This window comes from Anastrepha ludens, chromosome X, assembly GCF_028408465.1.
Source record: "Anastrepha ludens isolate Willacy chromosome X, idAnaLude1.1, whole genome shotgun sequence".
Taxonomy (NCBI): domain Eukaryota; kingdom Metazoa; phylum Arthropoda; class Insecta; order Diptera; family Tephritidae; genus Anastrepha; species Anastrepha ludens.
The window spans coordinates 55,277,347-55,292,524 of NC_071503.1; positions in this window are offsets into that span (position 1 = coordinate 55,277,347).

Sequence of the window (15,178 nt, forward strand, 5' to 3'; positions counted from 1 at the left end):
TACATATGAAATTCGAGCACGAATAGTAAAAGCCCAACAAAGCGATGAACATTTGAAAGCTGTAGCAGAAATTCTAAAAGAGAAAGCGTATAGAAATTTTGTTATTAAAGATGAATTGATCTACAAACAATTAAGTGGGCGTGACGTTTTAGCGGTGCCAAAGAGAATGGAGAAAGAAATTATTGATAAAGCGCATGGTGTCGGGCACATGGGTGTGCAGAAAACTATGCACGCAATTGAACAAGACTACTTTATCCCACATTTAGAACATAAGGTCAGACAACATATTGCTAATTGTATCGAGTGTATATTACATAATCGTAAAATGGGGAAGCAAGATGATTTTTTGCATATCATGAATAAAGGCGATGCACCATTGTGTACAATTCATATCGATCATCTAGGCCCATTAGATACAACAGCGAAATGTTACAAATATATTTTTGCCTTGATTGATGGTTTTACCAAGTTCACTTGGTTATTTGCAACAAAGTCGACAGACGCCGAAGACGCAGTGAAACATTTGACCACGTGGGTGGATATTTTTGGCAGCCAACAAAGGATTATAAGCGATAAGGGCCCAGCATTCACTTCAAAATTATTTAAAGAATTTTGCGCTGCACGTAATGTTGAGCATGTTGAGACAACCACTGGCGTTCCAAGAGGCAAAGGACAAATCGAAAGAGTAAATCGAGTTATCCTCTCAGTTTTATCAAAGCTGTCAGCAACGGAACCAAGCAAATGGTACAAGTACATAGGACAGGTGCAGAGAGCAATTAACTCACACGTTCATTCGGCAACTAAGTACACACCGTTCGAAGTACTCTTTGGAGTAAAAATTCGAAGCGAGACACGGCCGGACGTGGTAAGAGCGATTGAAGAAGAAATTTTAACTGTATTTGCAGATGAGCGGCAGAAGGTTGGGATGGAAGCGAAAGAAGCTATTCAGAAGGCACAATCAGTATATAAGAAGAACTTTGACAAAAGACGCAAACCTCCTACTGGGTACCAAAAGTTTGATTTGGTAGCGATTAGACAGACACAATTTGTGGCGGGCAAGAAGTTGAGCAGCAAATTTATAGGTCCGTATAAAATTGTAGAAGTTAAACAGAATGGCAGATACAAGGTTGAAAAGGCAGCAGATTTCGAGGGACCAGGACAAACATCTACAAGTGCAGACAACATGAAGCTGTGGAAATACATAGAAGACGCACAAGTTTTATCATCCGGGTCAGATGATGATCAGGATGACCGAGTGTAAGGAGGTGGCATCATTGTTCGTCGTTGGCATCAGCAGTCGTTAAGTCGCCGAAATAGAGAAAAGTCGTTAAGTCGCAGAAGTAGAGAAAGATCGTGAAGTGGCGTGGTCTACATTATAATTCGATAAACATTGTTAAATACCTTCAATAAACATCATAATTCAATAAACATTGTTAAATACCTTCTATAAAAATTATAATTCAATAAACATTGTTAAATACCTTCAATAAACATTGTTAAATACCTTCAATAAACATTGTTACATGTATGTATGTTTGTAACGGAATCTTTGAGCTTAATTTTCACTGGCTTCTAAAAATCTGATCGACTTGGAATTTTGCACACGTATCAAAGAGCGATGACATTGCAATAATTTGATAAAAGTTTTCCATTATCCTTATTAGGATTGCCAGGATTAATATTTTCGTTTTTTACCTGTGGGCAAAAAGTAAGGGGAATTTGGTTGTAGAATGAAAAATCTTTATTTCTAATGAAATCCGTCTTTTATGCGTATTTAGCCCCAATTTCTACTAAATGTGTCTTATATTAATCTTAATTAAAAAGCGCGATTTCCCATACAAAATTTGTCTCCCAAAATCTGAGATTATAAAATAATCCTAGATAATAACGATATTTTTTGGCATACAACCTTGTGTTTATTGTGTTCGATAATTATTATTACGAATGTAAGGAGAAACATCAAAATAAAAACTAAATGAAATGGATGCCGGGAAAGAAAACAGGTCTGTAAACATAATTCTAATAAATTTTTTTTCAAATATTATTAAATAGGGATTCATTTCACAGAAAAAAGCGTGTGTCCATGAACGTTTTGTCCTCTTATTACTTATTATAAAATGTCATACAGCAGCTAGTCCTTGACGATTTGCGCAGAATGCTTCAGGTCTTTATCTTGCTGGAAGATCCAGCTCGAGCCTAGGCCTCGTTTGTCCACGGATGGCATCAGGTTTTGTTCCAAAATGTGTTTGTATTAGAAGCGATCCATATTTCCTTCAATGAAAACGAGGTTTCCAGCTCCTGTGGGTGCAACTGCTCCCCAAACCATGACACTGCCACCACCATGCTTTACAGTCGGAATCAGATTCCTAGGATCCATGGCAGTGTTTGGTTTTCTCCAAACTTTGGCGTTGCCGTCGTATCCAAATATGTTGTATTTGGACTCATCAGTGAATGAAACTAGTTTCCAAAATTCTATTCCCTTATAAGGTGCTTTTTTGCAAACTCCATACGAAGCTTTCAGTTTTTCTCGCTTATAAGGGGCTTCTTGCGAGGAGTTCTGCAGTTGTTACCTTCATTATTAAGGGTCCTGCTTATTGTACGTGGACGGACAACAATTTGATACCTCTCGGCTACCTCCTGGGCCAAAGCAGTAGCATGTATTTTCGGATTCTGATTCATTGCTTTGCGAATAAAGAATACATCTCTCCGGTTGAGCTTCTTGTACCGGCCACTACGCGACTTAATCTCCAGAGAATTGGTTGTTTCAAAGTTTTTACAAATAGTTTGTACCGTAGACTTGCTTAAATGCAATAAATCAGCTATTTAACCAAAGGATGTCTTATTACTTCTGTACTCAACAACTAATTTTCTCAAATCAGTAGAGATTTCTTTGCGGAGCGACATTATTCCGATCGTACACTTTTTCAAAAGACAAAATGCCATACATTTCAAGAAGAACGCAAAGTAGAACCACAAAATAAAATAAAAGGTACTTTACAGTTAAGTATTCGCAGGAAAAAAGAGCAAAATAAGTGTCCTAATATAACGTATGTATACTTTTGACAGTGCATTTTTTTGGTTTTTCGTGAATAACTTTTAAAGTAACTACTGAAAATACTTTTTTTTTACATTTGTTAGACTGTTACAATAATTATACTTAAAACAAAATTGCATCACTACATTCCTTTTGAATGCTTTAGATCGGGAGAAATTAAGAATAAAAAATAGTTAAAAAAAAACTAAAAAAACACGCTTTTATTGCTAATCGAACTAAAAAGTAGAAAATAAAAAATAGTTAAAAAAAACTAAAAAACAAGCTTTAATTGCTAATCGAACTAAAAAGTAGAAAATAAATTTTAATGACAAAGGGACCTATAATGAAGTAATAGCAAATCGAACGATCAGTCATAGTCAACTACCTCAGAACAGAATTACAACAAAAATTAAGATACAAATAGAATAATTCAAATTAGAGTTAAAAGCGTGTCTACAAAGTCTATTGGTTTAATTTTCGTTGCAATGTGTATTGTATATACATATATGTATATACAACTTTACAACTTTTGTTGGGTTTCTGGTCGAGCTCCTTCTCCTATTTGTGGTGTGCATCTTGAAGTTATTCCACAAATGGGGGAACCTACTCTTTTATGCCGCCTCCGAACTATACCTGTAGATTTCTTCTTATGAGATTTTGAAAAATAACCGTTGTTAGTGTTGTTTTATAAGCAATTGTTACAAATTTAAATTAACAAAAAAGTGTACATTATATAAATGTTAACAATAATTGCAATAGCATTAAAATTTTCACTTAATGTAGAATTTAGGTTCGCTCCATTCGCTTTTTTCATACATTTTATAAGAGAGGCCACCGTGGGCTCGATCTCCACTGCCATCCATAAAGACCACATCCCAGCAGACCGCGCACTGTTGCTTTACAAATGTTAGCGATGCTGTTAAGTGTTCTACTTATGATATTAGAAAATAAACAGAGAATAGATCGGTTTATTAACTCCTGCCCTTCTAAGTGAGGAGCGTCCTCGGTTTAATTTAAATTAATTTCCAATAACTGGTGATTGTACCGTGTAAGCCAATGTATAGTATAACGAGCTCTTGCCTAGAATAATTTGTATTAAATCTTTTAGTCACAATATTTAAATGAATATACATAAAATTAATAATATTTTAAGCAATAGAAATGTACGGTGCAACAAGACATTTCTTTTATTCTCATACAGTTTCACTGCGTATATTCTGTTTCGGACATACCTGACTATCTTTCAGAATTTTTAAGGAGGGGTTTTGCTTGGTAAGGGTCCCCACAATTGAGCTGAGTATTCAGGAATATTAACATTTTGTAGAATTTCTTCTGCAATGGCCAGCCGAAATGTTGCAAATGAATATTTCTTCCAATTTAGAATTTGTTCTCATTTTAATATTTCAATATTAACAGCATTCTCTTTTACAGTTAATCCAGCAGGGGTACAATGCACCTCATTGCCAGTCTAGAGTAGATAATAAGTCGACGTGCTTTGCACGTTCTTCCAGAGCAAGGGATGTAAATTCTGTTAATCAGGCGTATTGCCATCACCGTCTCATTTAGTATTAAAGTTTAAATAAATCCCTTGGCAAAAAGTAGATATATTTCAAACTGTCCTTATGGACCACCCTCCCTTCAATAAGTACTCTAATTCCTAAACCTCTCTTTTTCTACAATTTATTCTTGGTAAAGGTGAGTTAACCTCTTTCCAAGAGAGTTAACCTCTTTGCCTTAAATGTACGTTATATTCATTCAAATCGCTGTGCTTGTCTTATACTCGAATTTACATGCTCGACTGTTTTATAAAAAACGCGAGCTCAGCTTATTCGCACAACCAGTTTATTCACAGTAAGAATTAAAAAGAATAAAAAAATATTAAACGAGTAAACAGCAAAATAGAGAATAATAGATAATACCAAATATGAAACTACAGAGTAGTTCCAATGACACAGTTTAAACTAATTTCATAATCTTAGACATCCTCCCCGGTGGAAATATTAGTTTCAAAGTCACTATGTGGGGGGTTGCAAGTGTATGGTAACATTTCTGACAGCTCCGTCGGTGCCCGGGTAGAGTTCAGTAACGCGTGCCAGTTTCCAATGCGTAAGTGTTACATTTTAGTAGCGTATTACCACGATGAAACCCAATCTTATACAGGGTGGGCCAAATAAGACCTACTAATGTTAAGCACAAATAACTTTTTTATTTTTTGACATATTTATTTTTCTCTTTTTGTAGGTTATAATTGAATTGTTGGAAATTTATTATGGAACCCTACAGTAAGACCACCAACAACGTTTTACACAATTCCATTTAAATGGTTATGTTAACAAACAAAACTGTAGATTGTGAGGCTCTGAAAATCCAAGGGCAACACACCAACATCAGTTGCACCCATCTAAATGTACTGTTTGGTGCGGTGTTATGGCCACTAGAGACAAACTATGGACCTGCTACGTGAACTTTTTGGCGAACGTCTGATTTCCAAAAACTCAGATTTCCCTTGGCCACCTCGTTCGCCAGATTTGACTGCGCCCGACTTCTTTTTATGGGGATATTTAAAAGACAAAGTGTATCTTAATAAACCAGAGCCTATTAGACAGCTGTAGCAAAATATTCGAGACGAAATACTGAGCCTTCAACCAGAAACATTATGTGGTGTAATGGAAAACGCGTTAAAAAGAACCAATCTTTGAGAAAAATGGTGGACATTTGTCTGATGTAATATTTCATACATAATTTCCATAAAATATATTCAATGTATACAATAATTCACCAAAATAAATGATTATTGCAAAAGTTATTTGTGTTTAACATTAGTAGGTCTTATTTGGCACACCCTGTATGAGGAGCACGTCGTTGCTACTTAGTCCTAACCTTTAAGACTGTCAAATGCTCCACATTCCAACTTCCGGGTCATCGTACAATGGTACGATTGGGCGAGAATTCAGACAAACCTCGATGCGGGGTGAATAGAGGCTGCCCCCAAGGCGGTGTGCTGTCTTCATTGCTCTGGTGCATAGTAATCGATCCTATGCTCACCACCTTAAACGTTCGGGAGTCTACGCCCAAGCATGTGCGGACGATGCTGCTTGTTTGGTAACAAGCCCTTCGCTCATGAACATCTGCAGGAAAGTGCAGAAAACTTTGGACCGGATTGACACTTGGTGCTGTGCGAATGGGCTATCGGCAATTCCCGCCAAGAGAGGTATTGTCCTCTTCACCAGAAGGAGGAAGCTTGATGGACTCGTTCTGCCTAAGCTAAAAGGACTTACAATCCAGCTATCCAAGGAAATTAAATATCTTAGAGTAAACCTCGATAGTAAGCTCCTATGGAAATCACACGTTGAAACAAAAACATCCAAAGCACTGACAGCTTTCTGGCAGTGCAAAGGTGTCTTTGGGAAAACGTGGGGTCTCTCTCCTAGCAAGGTCCCATGGATCTAAACGGCTATGATAGGACCTACTATCACCTATGCATCAGTGGTCTGGATGAATATCGAGACTACAGCGCTCTGTGGCCATCTGTTGCCCCGGAGATTTTTCGACTACTTCAGGCCCGGCATTAGATGCTCTGATTGGTTTACCACTACTTGATGCTTTCATCCAAGGAGAGGCCTTGAAGGCCATCTGCAGGCTGAAACACAATAGGAACTGGTACGGCCCCTGTCCGGCATTGGAACACAGAGAAGGCATGGACGTCGAACCAATGATTCTCTCCATGCCCCTTGACATGCCATCAAGAGTCGTACTTGAAAAGAGATAGAGTGTAGTGCTACCAGGGGCTCAGTTGTGGGAAGACTCAGAAAATGAGCCCGGCAAACACTGTTTTCGCATTTTTACGGATGGCTCCAGGACCCAGCATGGCTCCGGCTCTGGTGTCTACGTGGAATCCAGCGGGACAAAACTGCACTTTGCTCTTGGAATGCATGCATCTGTGTTTCAAGCGGATGTGTATGCAGTTCAAGAAGCGATGAACTTTGTTGTGGAAAAGCGATGGAGATGCAGATCTATTTGTGTCTGCAGCGACAGCCAAGCTGCGCTTATGGCCTTAGACAGCCCTCCAACCACATCAGGGGTAGTGAAGTCCTGTAAATCCAGGCTGAACTATGCCGGTAGACATAATAATAATAGCCTGATGCTAACATGGGTCCCGGGACACGTGCGTATCGCGGGTAACGAGAGATCTGACTCCTTAGCTAAGAGGCCAACTTCTTTGGCCCAGAGCCCATCTTAGCTAAGGAGTCAGATCTCTCGTTTTGCCACTCCCTTCTGCGGCCATCCCAGCCACGGTTAGCAAATGGGAGAGGCTGCAGATGGATTAAACTGATGTTACCTGTCAAGTCCGATCGACTGTCGCAAACCCTTCTGTCTGGGGTGCAGACAGCTGGTCGGACTGATGACGGGCCACTTTCTCTGGGCGAAACACATGAAAAGGTTGGGCGTCTCAGACAGTGTACTCTGACCAGCTTGTGAAGAGCTGTGCGTCTGCCTCGCCTTCGTTCGAATCAAGTTTGAGGTCTTTGTTACTGATGTGTTAAGAAGCGACCATCTTGGCTCTTTGGCACCACAAGATCTACTCTGATTTCTTCGGAGATCGGGTAGATTTAAAGAAAATTAAAAGGGAATCCAAGTATAGTACAGTGGACTTAATTAATGGCTGAGTGCTGCACTTGCCAGTTGTCCCAACAAAACAAAAAAAAAAAAAAAAGGGAGTGTCAAAATTCTAATGTCAAGTGACCAAACCTTTAATAATTGAATCATGATGCGCATGCACCTAGGCGTATAGACATGTGCTAATAGTCCAGTCATTATAGTAAGTTCACCTCGGAATTCGAGATACCCAGCTGTAAGTCTGTAAATACTTATATATTTACACCCTAAAAAATGTTTCAAAACATACATATGGTAGGAGTAAGCAACTATTAAATTTCAAGGTCAAAAGTCACAAAAATCAGTTTTTGGTGCTTATTTTGTAAATATCTCATTTCCCGTGGGTTTTTGCTATTTGTATTTTTTATCAATATTGTAAAATACAAAATTCTCCACAAATTTTGTTGAAAAAAACTTTTTATACGGTGAACCGTTTCCGAGACAGAGGGGGGAGAGCGCGCGGTCACCGCATCCCTTCAGGTCAACCGGTGCCTCCGGTCGAAAACGCGCCATATATAACGGGTGAGTTTTAAGCTATTATCTTTTTAAACAGTTGGTTTAAACAGCTGACGCACGTTTTGTGTTTTGTTTCACTGTCAAACATCTTCAGTTTGCTCTATGATTTAACCATGAATCGTCTTACAAACGAACAACGCTTGCAGATCATTGAATTTTTGTTATAAAAATGCGTGTTCTGTTAAGAAAGTTTATCGTGCGCTTCTTGCATTTTATGGTCAGTTTAATCGACCCACTGAAGCGGCTATTCGAGCTATTGTGACTAAATTTAGAACCAAATTCACATTATTGGATATCAAACCACCAACACGCTTACGTAGAGTGCGAATTTAAGAAAATATCGCAACTGTATCGGCCAGTGTTAATGATGACCATCAATTATCGATTCGCCACCGTTCGCAGCAATTGGGCCTCTGTTAATCAACAAGTTGTGAAGCTTTTCAAAATACAGCTGGTGCAAGAATTGAGGCCGAACGATCTACCACAACGCAGAATTTTTGGTGAATGGGCTCTTGGAAAGTTGGCCGACGATCCACTTTTTTATCGAAAAATTGTGTTCAGCGATGAAGCTCATTTTTGGATTAATGAGTACGTAAATAAGCAGAATTGTCGATTTTGGAGTGAAGATCAGCCAGAAGAATTGCAAGAGCTACCAATGTATCCAGAGCAGGTCACAGTTTGGTGCGGTTTATGAGTTGGAGGTATCATTGGTATCATTCTTCAAAGATGCTGCAAATCGTAACGTAACTGTGAATGGTTAGCGCTACCGTGAAATGATATCCAACTTTGTTTTGCCCAAAATGCAAGAGCTTGACTTGTATGACATGTGGTTTCAGCAAGACGGTACCACATGCCACACAGCACACGTAACAATGGACTTGCTGAATGGCGAGTTCGGTGAACATTCTATTTCACGTTCGGGACCTGTCAATTGGCCACGCAGATCGTGCGATATAACGCCTTTAGATTATTTTTTGTGGGGCTATGTCAGATAAGCCTGCTTCAATTAACCCATTGGAAGGCAACATTAAAGCATTTATATGTGAGATACCGGCCGAAACATTGGAAAGATTATGCTAAAATTGAATTAAGCGGATGGACCAAATAATCTTCAAACATTAAATTATATGGACTGTACTATCGATTTAAATACAAATTTCCTGCATTTTTCTGAATTTTACGTGTGTTTTTTTGAAAAACTTTGCTAGAGCTCTTAAAAAATCACCCTTTAGTTGATGAGCTATCGATAAATCAATGATTATAAATATTTGTCAATTTTTATTAACTATTATATTATATTTTATAATTTTTCCTAACGTATCCACGTTTTATTCAGTATTAATTTACTTAACAACACTTACCTGCCCATGTAATTGGAGAATGGTTAATGAAAATACTCGAATTATATTTAAATTTTAACCTAATTAATATTAATAACTTCTTACATGATGAAAAAAATGAAAATGAAAAAATGAATTTATATTTTTATTAAAAAATATTATTCAATACATTTATTTTTATTAAAAGTAAAAAAATGGAATAAAGGGTGCAAAAACTAAAATTTATAATTTTAATCATCTTCTTCCTCTTCATCGTCGTCTTCCGGCTGCTGGTAAATTTCCAACTGATCTTCATTATCGTCTTCAACGACATTTGTCTCAACTTCCTCCATGATTTCGGGGTCAAAGGTTCCATCTTCGTTATTGTCGCTCTGATATGGTAGAGCATTGAGACAAGCTTGCCCATTACATTGGCCACAAGCTAAAGAGCATTGCAAGCCCGCTTTCCTGCATCCGCATCGTGAACCACAACCACTCTTGCAGTTGCAGAAAATTGTATTTAGCAAATCTTTTGGAGCCATATACCTGGGGTTCCAAATCATGCCCTAACCAAGTTTTAACTAGATAATATACACGTTTCAAATGTTGATGAGCAGCTGCACTCGTTGGTGGAACATTTGAAAGCTGGACAGGTTTATTAAGTTTTGTAGACTTCACGTAATGCATATAACGAAGATGATAGAGACTTTCCATAGATTTTGGAGCATTATAGACTGCCAATACAGTTTGAGTTCCACTCTCTAGTAACCTCTGGGCCGAAAAATTTTCTTCCTCATATGTGTATTCTGCAGCTAGTTCATTAAAATTTGTCAGTTTCTCAAAAACTTTTAAAAGTGATTTTTTCCCTTTTTAAAAAGCGCAGCAGTTGTGTCACAGCCACTTAATGCGTGCAGAAGTAAAATATGTGTTTTGGAATGAGGATAATTATCAAAACTTTTAGTCGAGTACATCTCCGTTTATTATAATATTAGCTTCTGCATCACGGAAAGAAATTATTGTGAAAACTCCAACTTTCTTCGTTATTACGATATCGGTTAAGTATTTCTGTTGTAGCCTTGTAATGGTAGTTTTATCATCTGGTAGATACCCTGTCAAGACATCTTTAAGCTCTTTTAGTGTAATTGAAAATCTCTAACATAGCTTCTGTAACTTGATTATATTGACGAGGTTTCGCAAGAGGCGATGATGATGATGATTTATTTGAAAAGTTTGTAAAGCAAGCAGCATGGTACTTCGGTTCATCAGCGATCAAATCATACTCTAAAATTATACGACTTTTCCCCAATTTTCCGAAATCATCCCCACGTTTTTCTGCTTTTTTGATAACAGTATCTTTGAACTCAAGAGTACTCACATTTTTTATCTCCCGCCTGTATTTTTCTCTTTTCTTCTTCTCTGCAGCCCCATCAGCAACTTCGCCACAAAATAAACATTGATTCTTAAAATGAAACACTTCACCTCGTTTTTTACGGACTACTAATTTGGGGGTTTAACTATAACACCCCCACCGTTAGTTAGAGGCTCCGACGAAATATGCAATATAGACAATAAATATTGTTAACAAAATAATTATGACTATGATTGTTGCGCTAATGCTTATATTAATTAAACTTGAATATACATTTTGTTTGATAACTTATTGAATTGAGTTTGCATGTTTTACTTGTTCTAATTTTAAGTCGTTTATTGTTTCATTTCCTTTTTCTTTTATTTTTGTTAGGGAATTTGGTAAAATGAATTTGTCAAAAATCTAAATTTTTGGATTAAATGTTATATTGACTGTTTGTATTTCACAATTTTCAAATTTAATCATAAAGTTTCCTTTCTGTTTTATTTACATTTTATTACAATTATGTGTTATCTTTGATTCAAAATTCTTAAATGTAAGTATTCCGGCGATGATTTCTTTTACTTCAGTTTCTTTGCAGTCTTGCATATCGTATGCTTCTTCAAAATTGATAATATTTAATAAACATATATCCGTTAATTTTACGAAGTTTCTTTCCAGGTTTCTCTTAACATAAGTGTTAAAAATGTTATTATTATAATTTACACGTATTTCATATAAGCTTAATTTAATAGATTTATTTTTATTTATTTATTTATATGTAAGAGTAATAGTTATAAATAACCAATACACTAAAATTTAACAAGAACTCTGGCTACTAAGGCCTTCGGCTCGAGATTCATACTTATAAGACTATTTTAGATAATTTAGAGATAATTTACATTAAGTATTAAAAAAACAAACAAAAACTTTGTGTTATTCCGGATGAAAGAAACAATAATTTTAAATATTTAGTTTAGCTAAGATTTGAAATTTAAGGAAAGCGTTAATATTATCTGAATTTGCTAATTTCAGATGGTCAGAGGGTTTGCTGCTGCCAAAAACTGTTGTTCGGATCTGACTTAGGCCAGGGCATTCGTCCAGGAGATGTTGTACTGATAAATCTGGTATATTGCAGTATGAGCATGGCGGCTTCAAGGCTCCATTTAGTAAATGACTATGAGTTGGAATTGAATGTCCGATTCGTAGACGCACAAAAGTTCTGATACCTCTGCAAGGAGAGTCAGATGGGAAAATCGGTTTAGTTCCACGGGGATTATTTAATTTGTAGTAGTGATGATAGGCGGCCCAATCATGCGTGAGTTTTCCGGCTAAATAATTAGATGCATACCTCCGTAGGTCTTTAGGAGTGAAGTGGTTAAAGAAATGTAATGGCTGCATCCGTGCTTTATTTGCACGTTCATCAGCAACTTCGTTGCCTTTGATTCCAGCATGACCAGGAACCCACATAATTTTTATTGCGTCTTTCTTTTCATATATAATATTTCTAATCATATTGATGAGTAACATATCGTTTTTTGGGTTCTGCAAGGCTTCGATGACGGATTTGCTGTCGCTGCATATTAGATGTTTTTTGCTCGTTTGGGAGGCAAACATTACTGCTTCATGCAGTGCAGCTGCTTCTGCTGTGAAAGCTGAGCAGTATGTAGGCAGTGCACCGACAGAAATTGTGGCACCGTCGCTATTTGTCACAGCAAATGTTGTGCTGGTGTCCGATTTGGATCCGTCAGTGAATATGCACGAAAAGGTTCAGTAGCTTCGCTGTAGTGCTGTATGTATTCGACCGATGCTGTTTCAATTTTTTTAAGGCAGAATAATTTGTTATAGAAACAGGATTTGAGGGAAACCCACTGAGGGTATGTTGGTGTTCTCATAAGGATCGGAGTCGATATGATGTTCAATTTTTTGGCGAGTGTGATGCATCGCGACAGAACCGACGGCTTTTTGCTTTGCATTGTAAGCTGTGACGACCTTTCGACTATGTTGAATAGAAGTTTGCTCTTGCAGTGCATAATTTTTGGTATTAACATCAGCGTCTTGCTCAATACTCTGGATGCGATATCTGGTGGTCCTGCTTCCGTTAAGACAGCTTTGATTGGGGATGTAGGGAAAGCCCGGATACATCGTCTAGCGGCTGTGTGATATGGTGCTTGCAGTAGTTTTAGATGATTTTTGGCACAGTGCCCGTATATAGACAGGGCGAAATCAATTTTTGATAATATTAACGCTTTTATTATATTTATTAGGGTTAAAGTATGTACAAAAAAGTGTTTAGACGAAAGATATTTTATAATATTTAATCGAGATAACAAACTTATTCTAATATATTTACAATGGTCTTTAAATGTAAGTTTTTTGTCAAAAACAACGCCGAGTATCTTAAGAGTGTTAGTGTGGGGGATTATAGTGTTAGAAATGGAAAGGGAAGGGAAGATACACTTATGTTTACGGCAGATGTGGAATGTTACACACTTGTTCAAAGCAATGCTGGCTCCTGATGATTTAGACCATTCAGAGATCTGACTTGAAATATTTAGAAAATGAGTTTTTATCTGCGAAAGGTCGTTTAGGTCAGAGAAAATTACCAGATCATCAGCGTAAACAAAATGACTAATAGATGGGAGTGGAGAAATTAAGGAAGTGATTTCATTAAAAGCTATGATGAACAAAATTACTGAAAGAGGGGAACCTTGAGGTATGCCATTGTGTAATTTTAAAATATTAGAATTGTAATTGTTGATACCAACAAAGAATTTGCGGTTCAGTAAAAATGACTTAGTTGTATGGTACATTTTGTTGCCAACTTTCCAGCGTTTTAATTGCCGAAGAACAATATGAGGACCTATCCTATCGAAAGCTTTTTCGAAGTCTAGGTTAAGAACTGAAACGTGTTTTCGAGAGGATAAAGCGGTTGAGGCAAAGTGTTCAAAATATAGAAGTGGATCAATCACACCAAGACCCCTTTGAAACGCAAATTGATTGTCCGATATGAAACCTTTTTGTTTAGCGTACCACAGTAACCGAGTTGAAATTATTTTTTCGAAAACTTTAGACATGCAGGGGAGTAAGGATATAGGTCTGTAGTTCGAAATAATGGTATTGGGTTTATTAGGTTTAAGGATAGGAATAATCTTTGCAGTTTTCCAGGCCTGCGGATAAATACCCTGGCTGAAAATGTTGTTATAGAGATTTACGAGTCTGTTTCTAAGATTGTATGGGAGATTTTTGAGAAGGGGATATGGGATTTTGTCCGCTCCTGGGGTTTTGCCGGTCATTGAGCCTATTGTAGTCTCAAATTCTTCTATCGTAATTGGTAAATCAGAAAGGATGGCTTTAGGGCAGGGAAAGTTGTTGTCGTAGGGTTCAGATAGGATTTTGTTCTTTACGGTATTAAAATTTGTATGGAAATTAGAAGAATGTGAATAATCCCTCCAAGTGGTTGCAAATTCTTCGGAAATATCCTGTGCACTGTAGATCGGACCTCTTTGGGAGTGGACGAATTTTATATGGTTGTGTTGGCCTGATCCTGTGAACGATTTTATGTCTGTCCAAATATGCTTGGGACTAGATGCCGGAGTGATTTTGGCCGTAAGCGTTTCTAATGCTTTCCGTTTTGCTAATTTTAACTCTCTCCTAAATACAGCGTTCGCTTTTTTAAATCTTACAAGGTTGTCTAATGTTCTACTTTGTTTATAACTGACCCACAATGATTGTTTGTGGTTTCTTAGGGATGAGAGAACAGTAGACCAGTAAGGAAGCCTTGTAGCAAACTGTTTTGATCTGGATTGAGGGATGGCAATGTGAGCAGCGGATCTGATTAATGCTTTTATGGATGAGGCCTCAGCGTTTATATTATGCAAAGATGGCTTACTGCTACATGTTTCTGCCAAAAGAGAGAGGAATTTAGGCCAGTCCGCTTTGTCTGTTAAAAATTTTGCTCTAAGCTTAACTTGGTATTGGATCGGTAGGTTGAGGGTAGTAACTAGGGGGAAGTGATCACTGTTATGTAGCTCGTCAAGTGTTCGGGATGACAATTTGGGTCCTAGGGAGGCGGAAGCGAGGATAATATCAGGATGGGTGAAGGAGCCATGAGTGGAAAAGTGAGTGGGTGAACCGTCGTTAAGGACGATGAGGTTGTTGGATATGACAATATCTTCAATTATTTCGCCTCTACGGTTTGTTGATGGAGAGCCCCAAAGTGGGCTCCAGGCATTGACATCACCGAGAAAGATGTAGGGAGGGGGAAATAGGATTAGGATATTTTGAAGTTCCCTGCTATTAAAA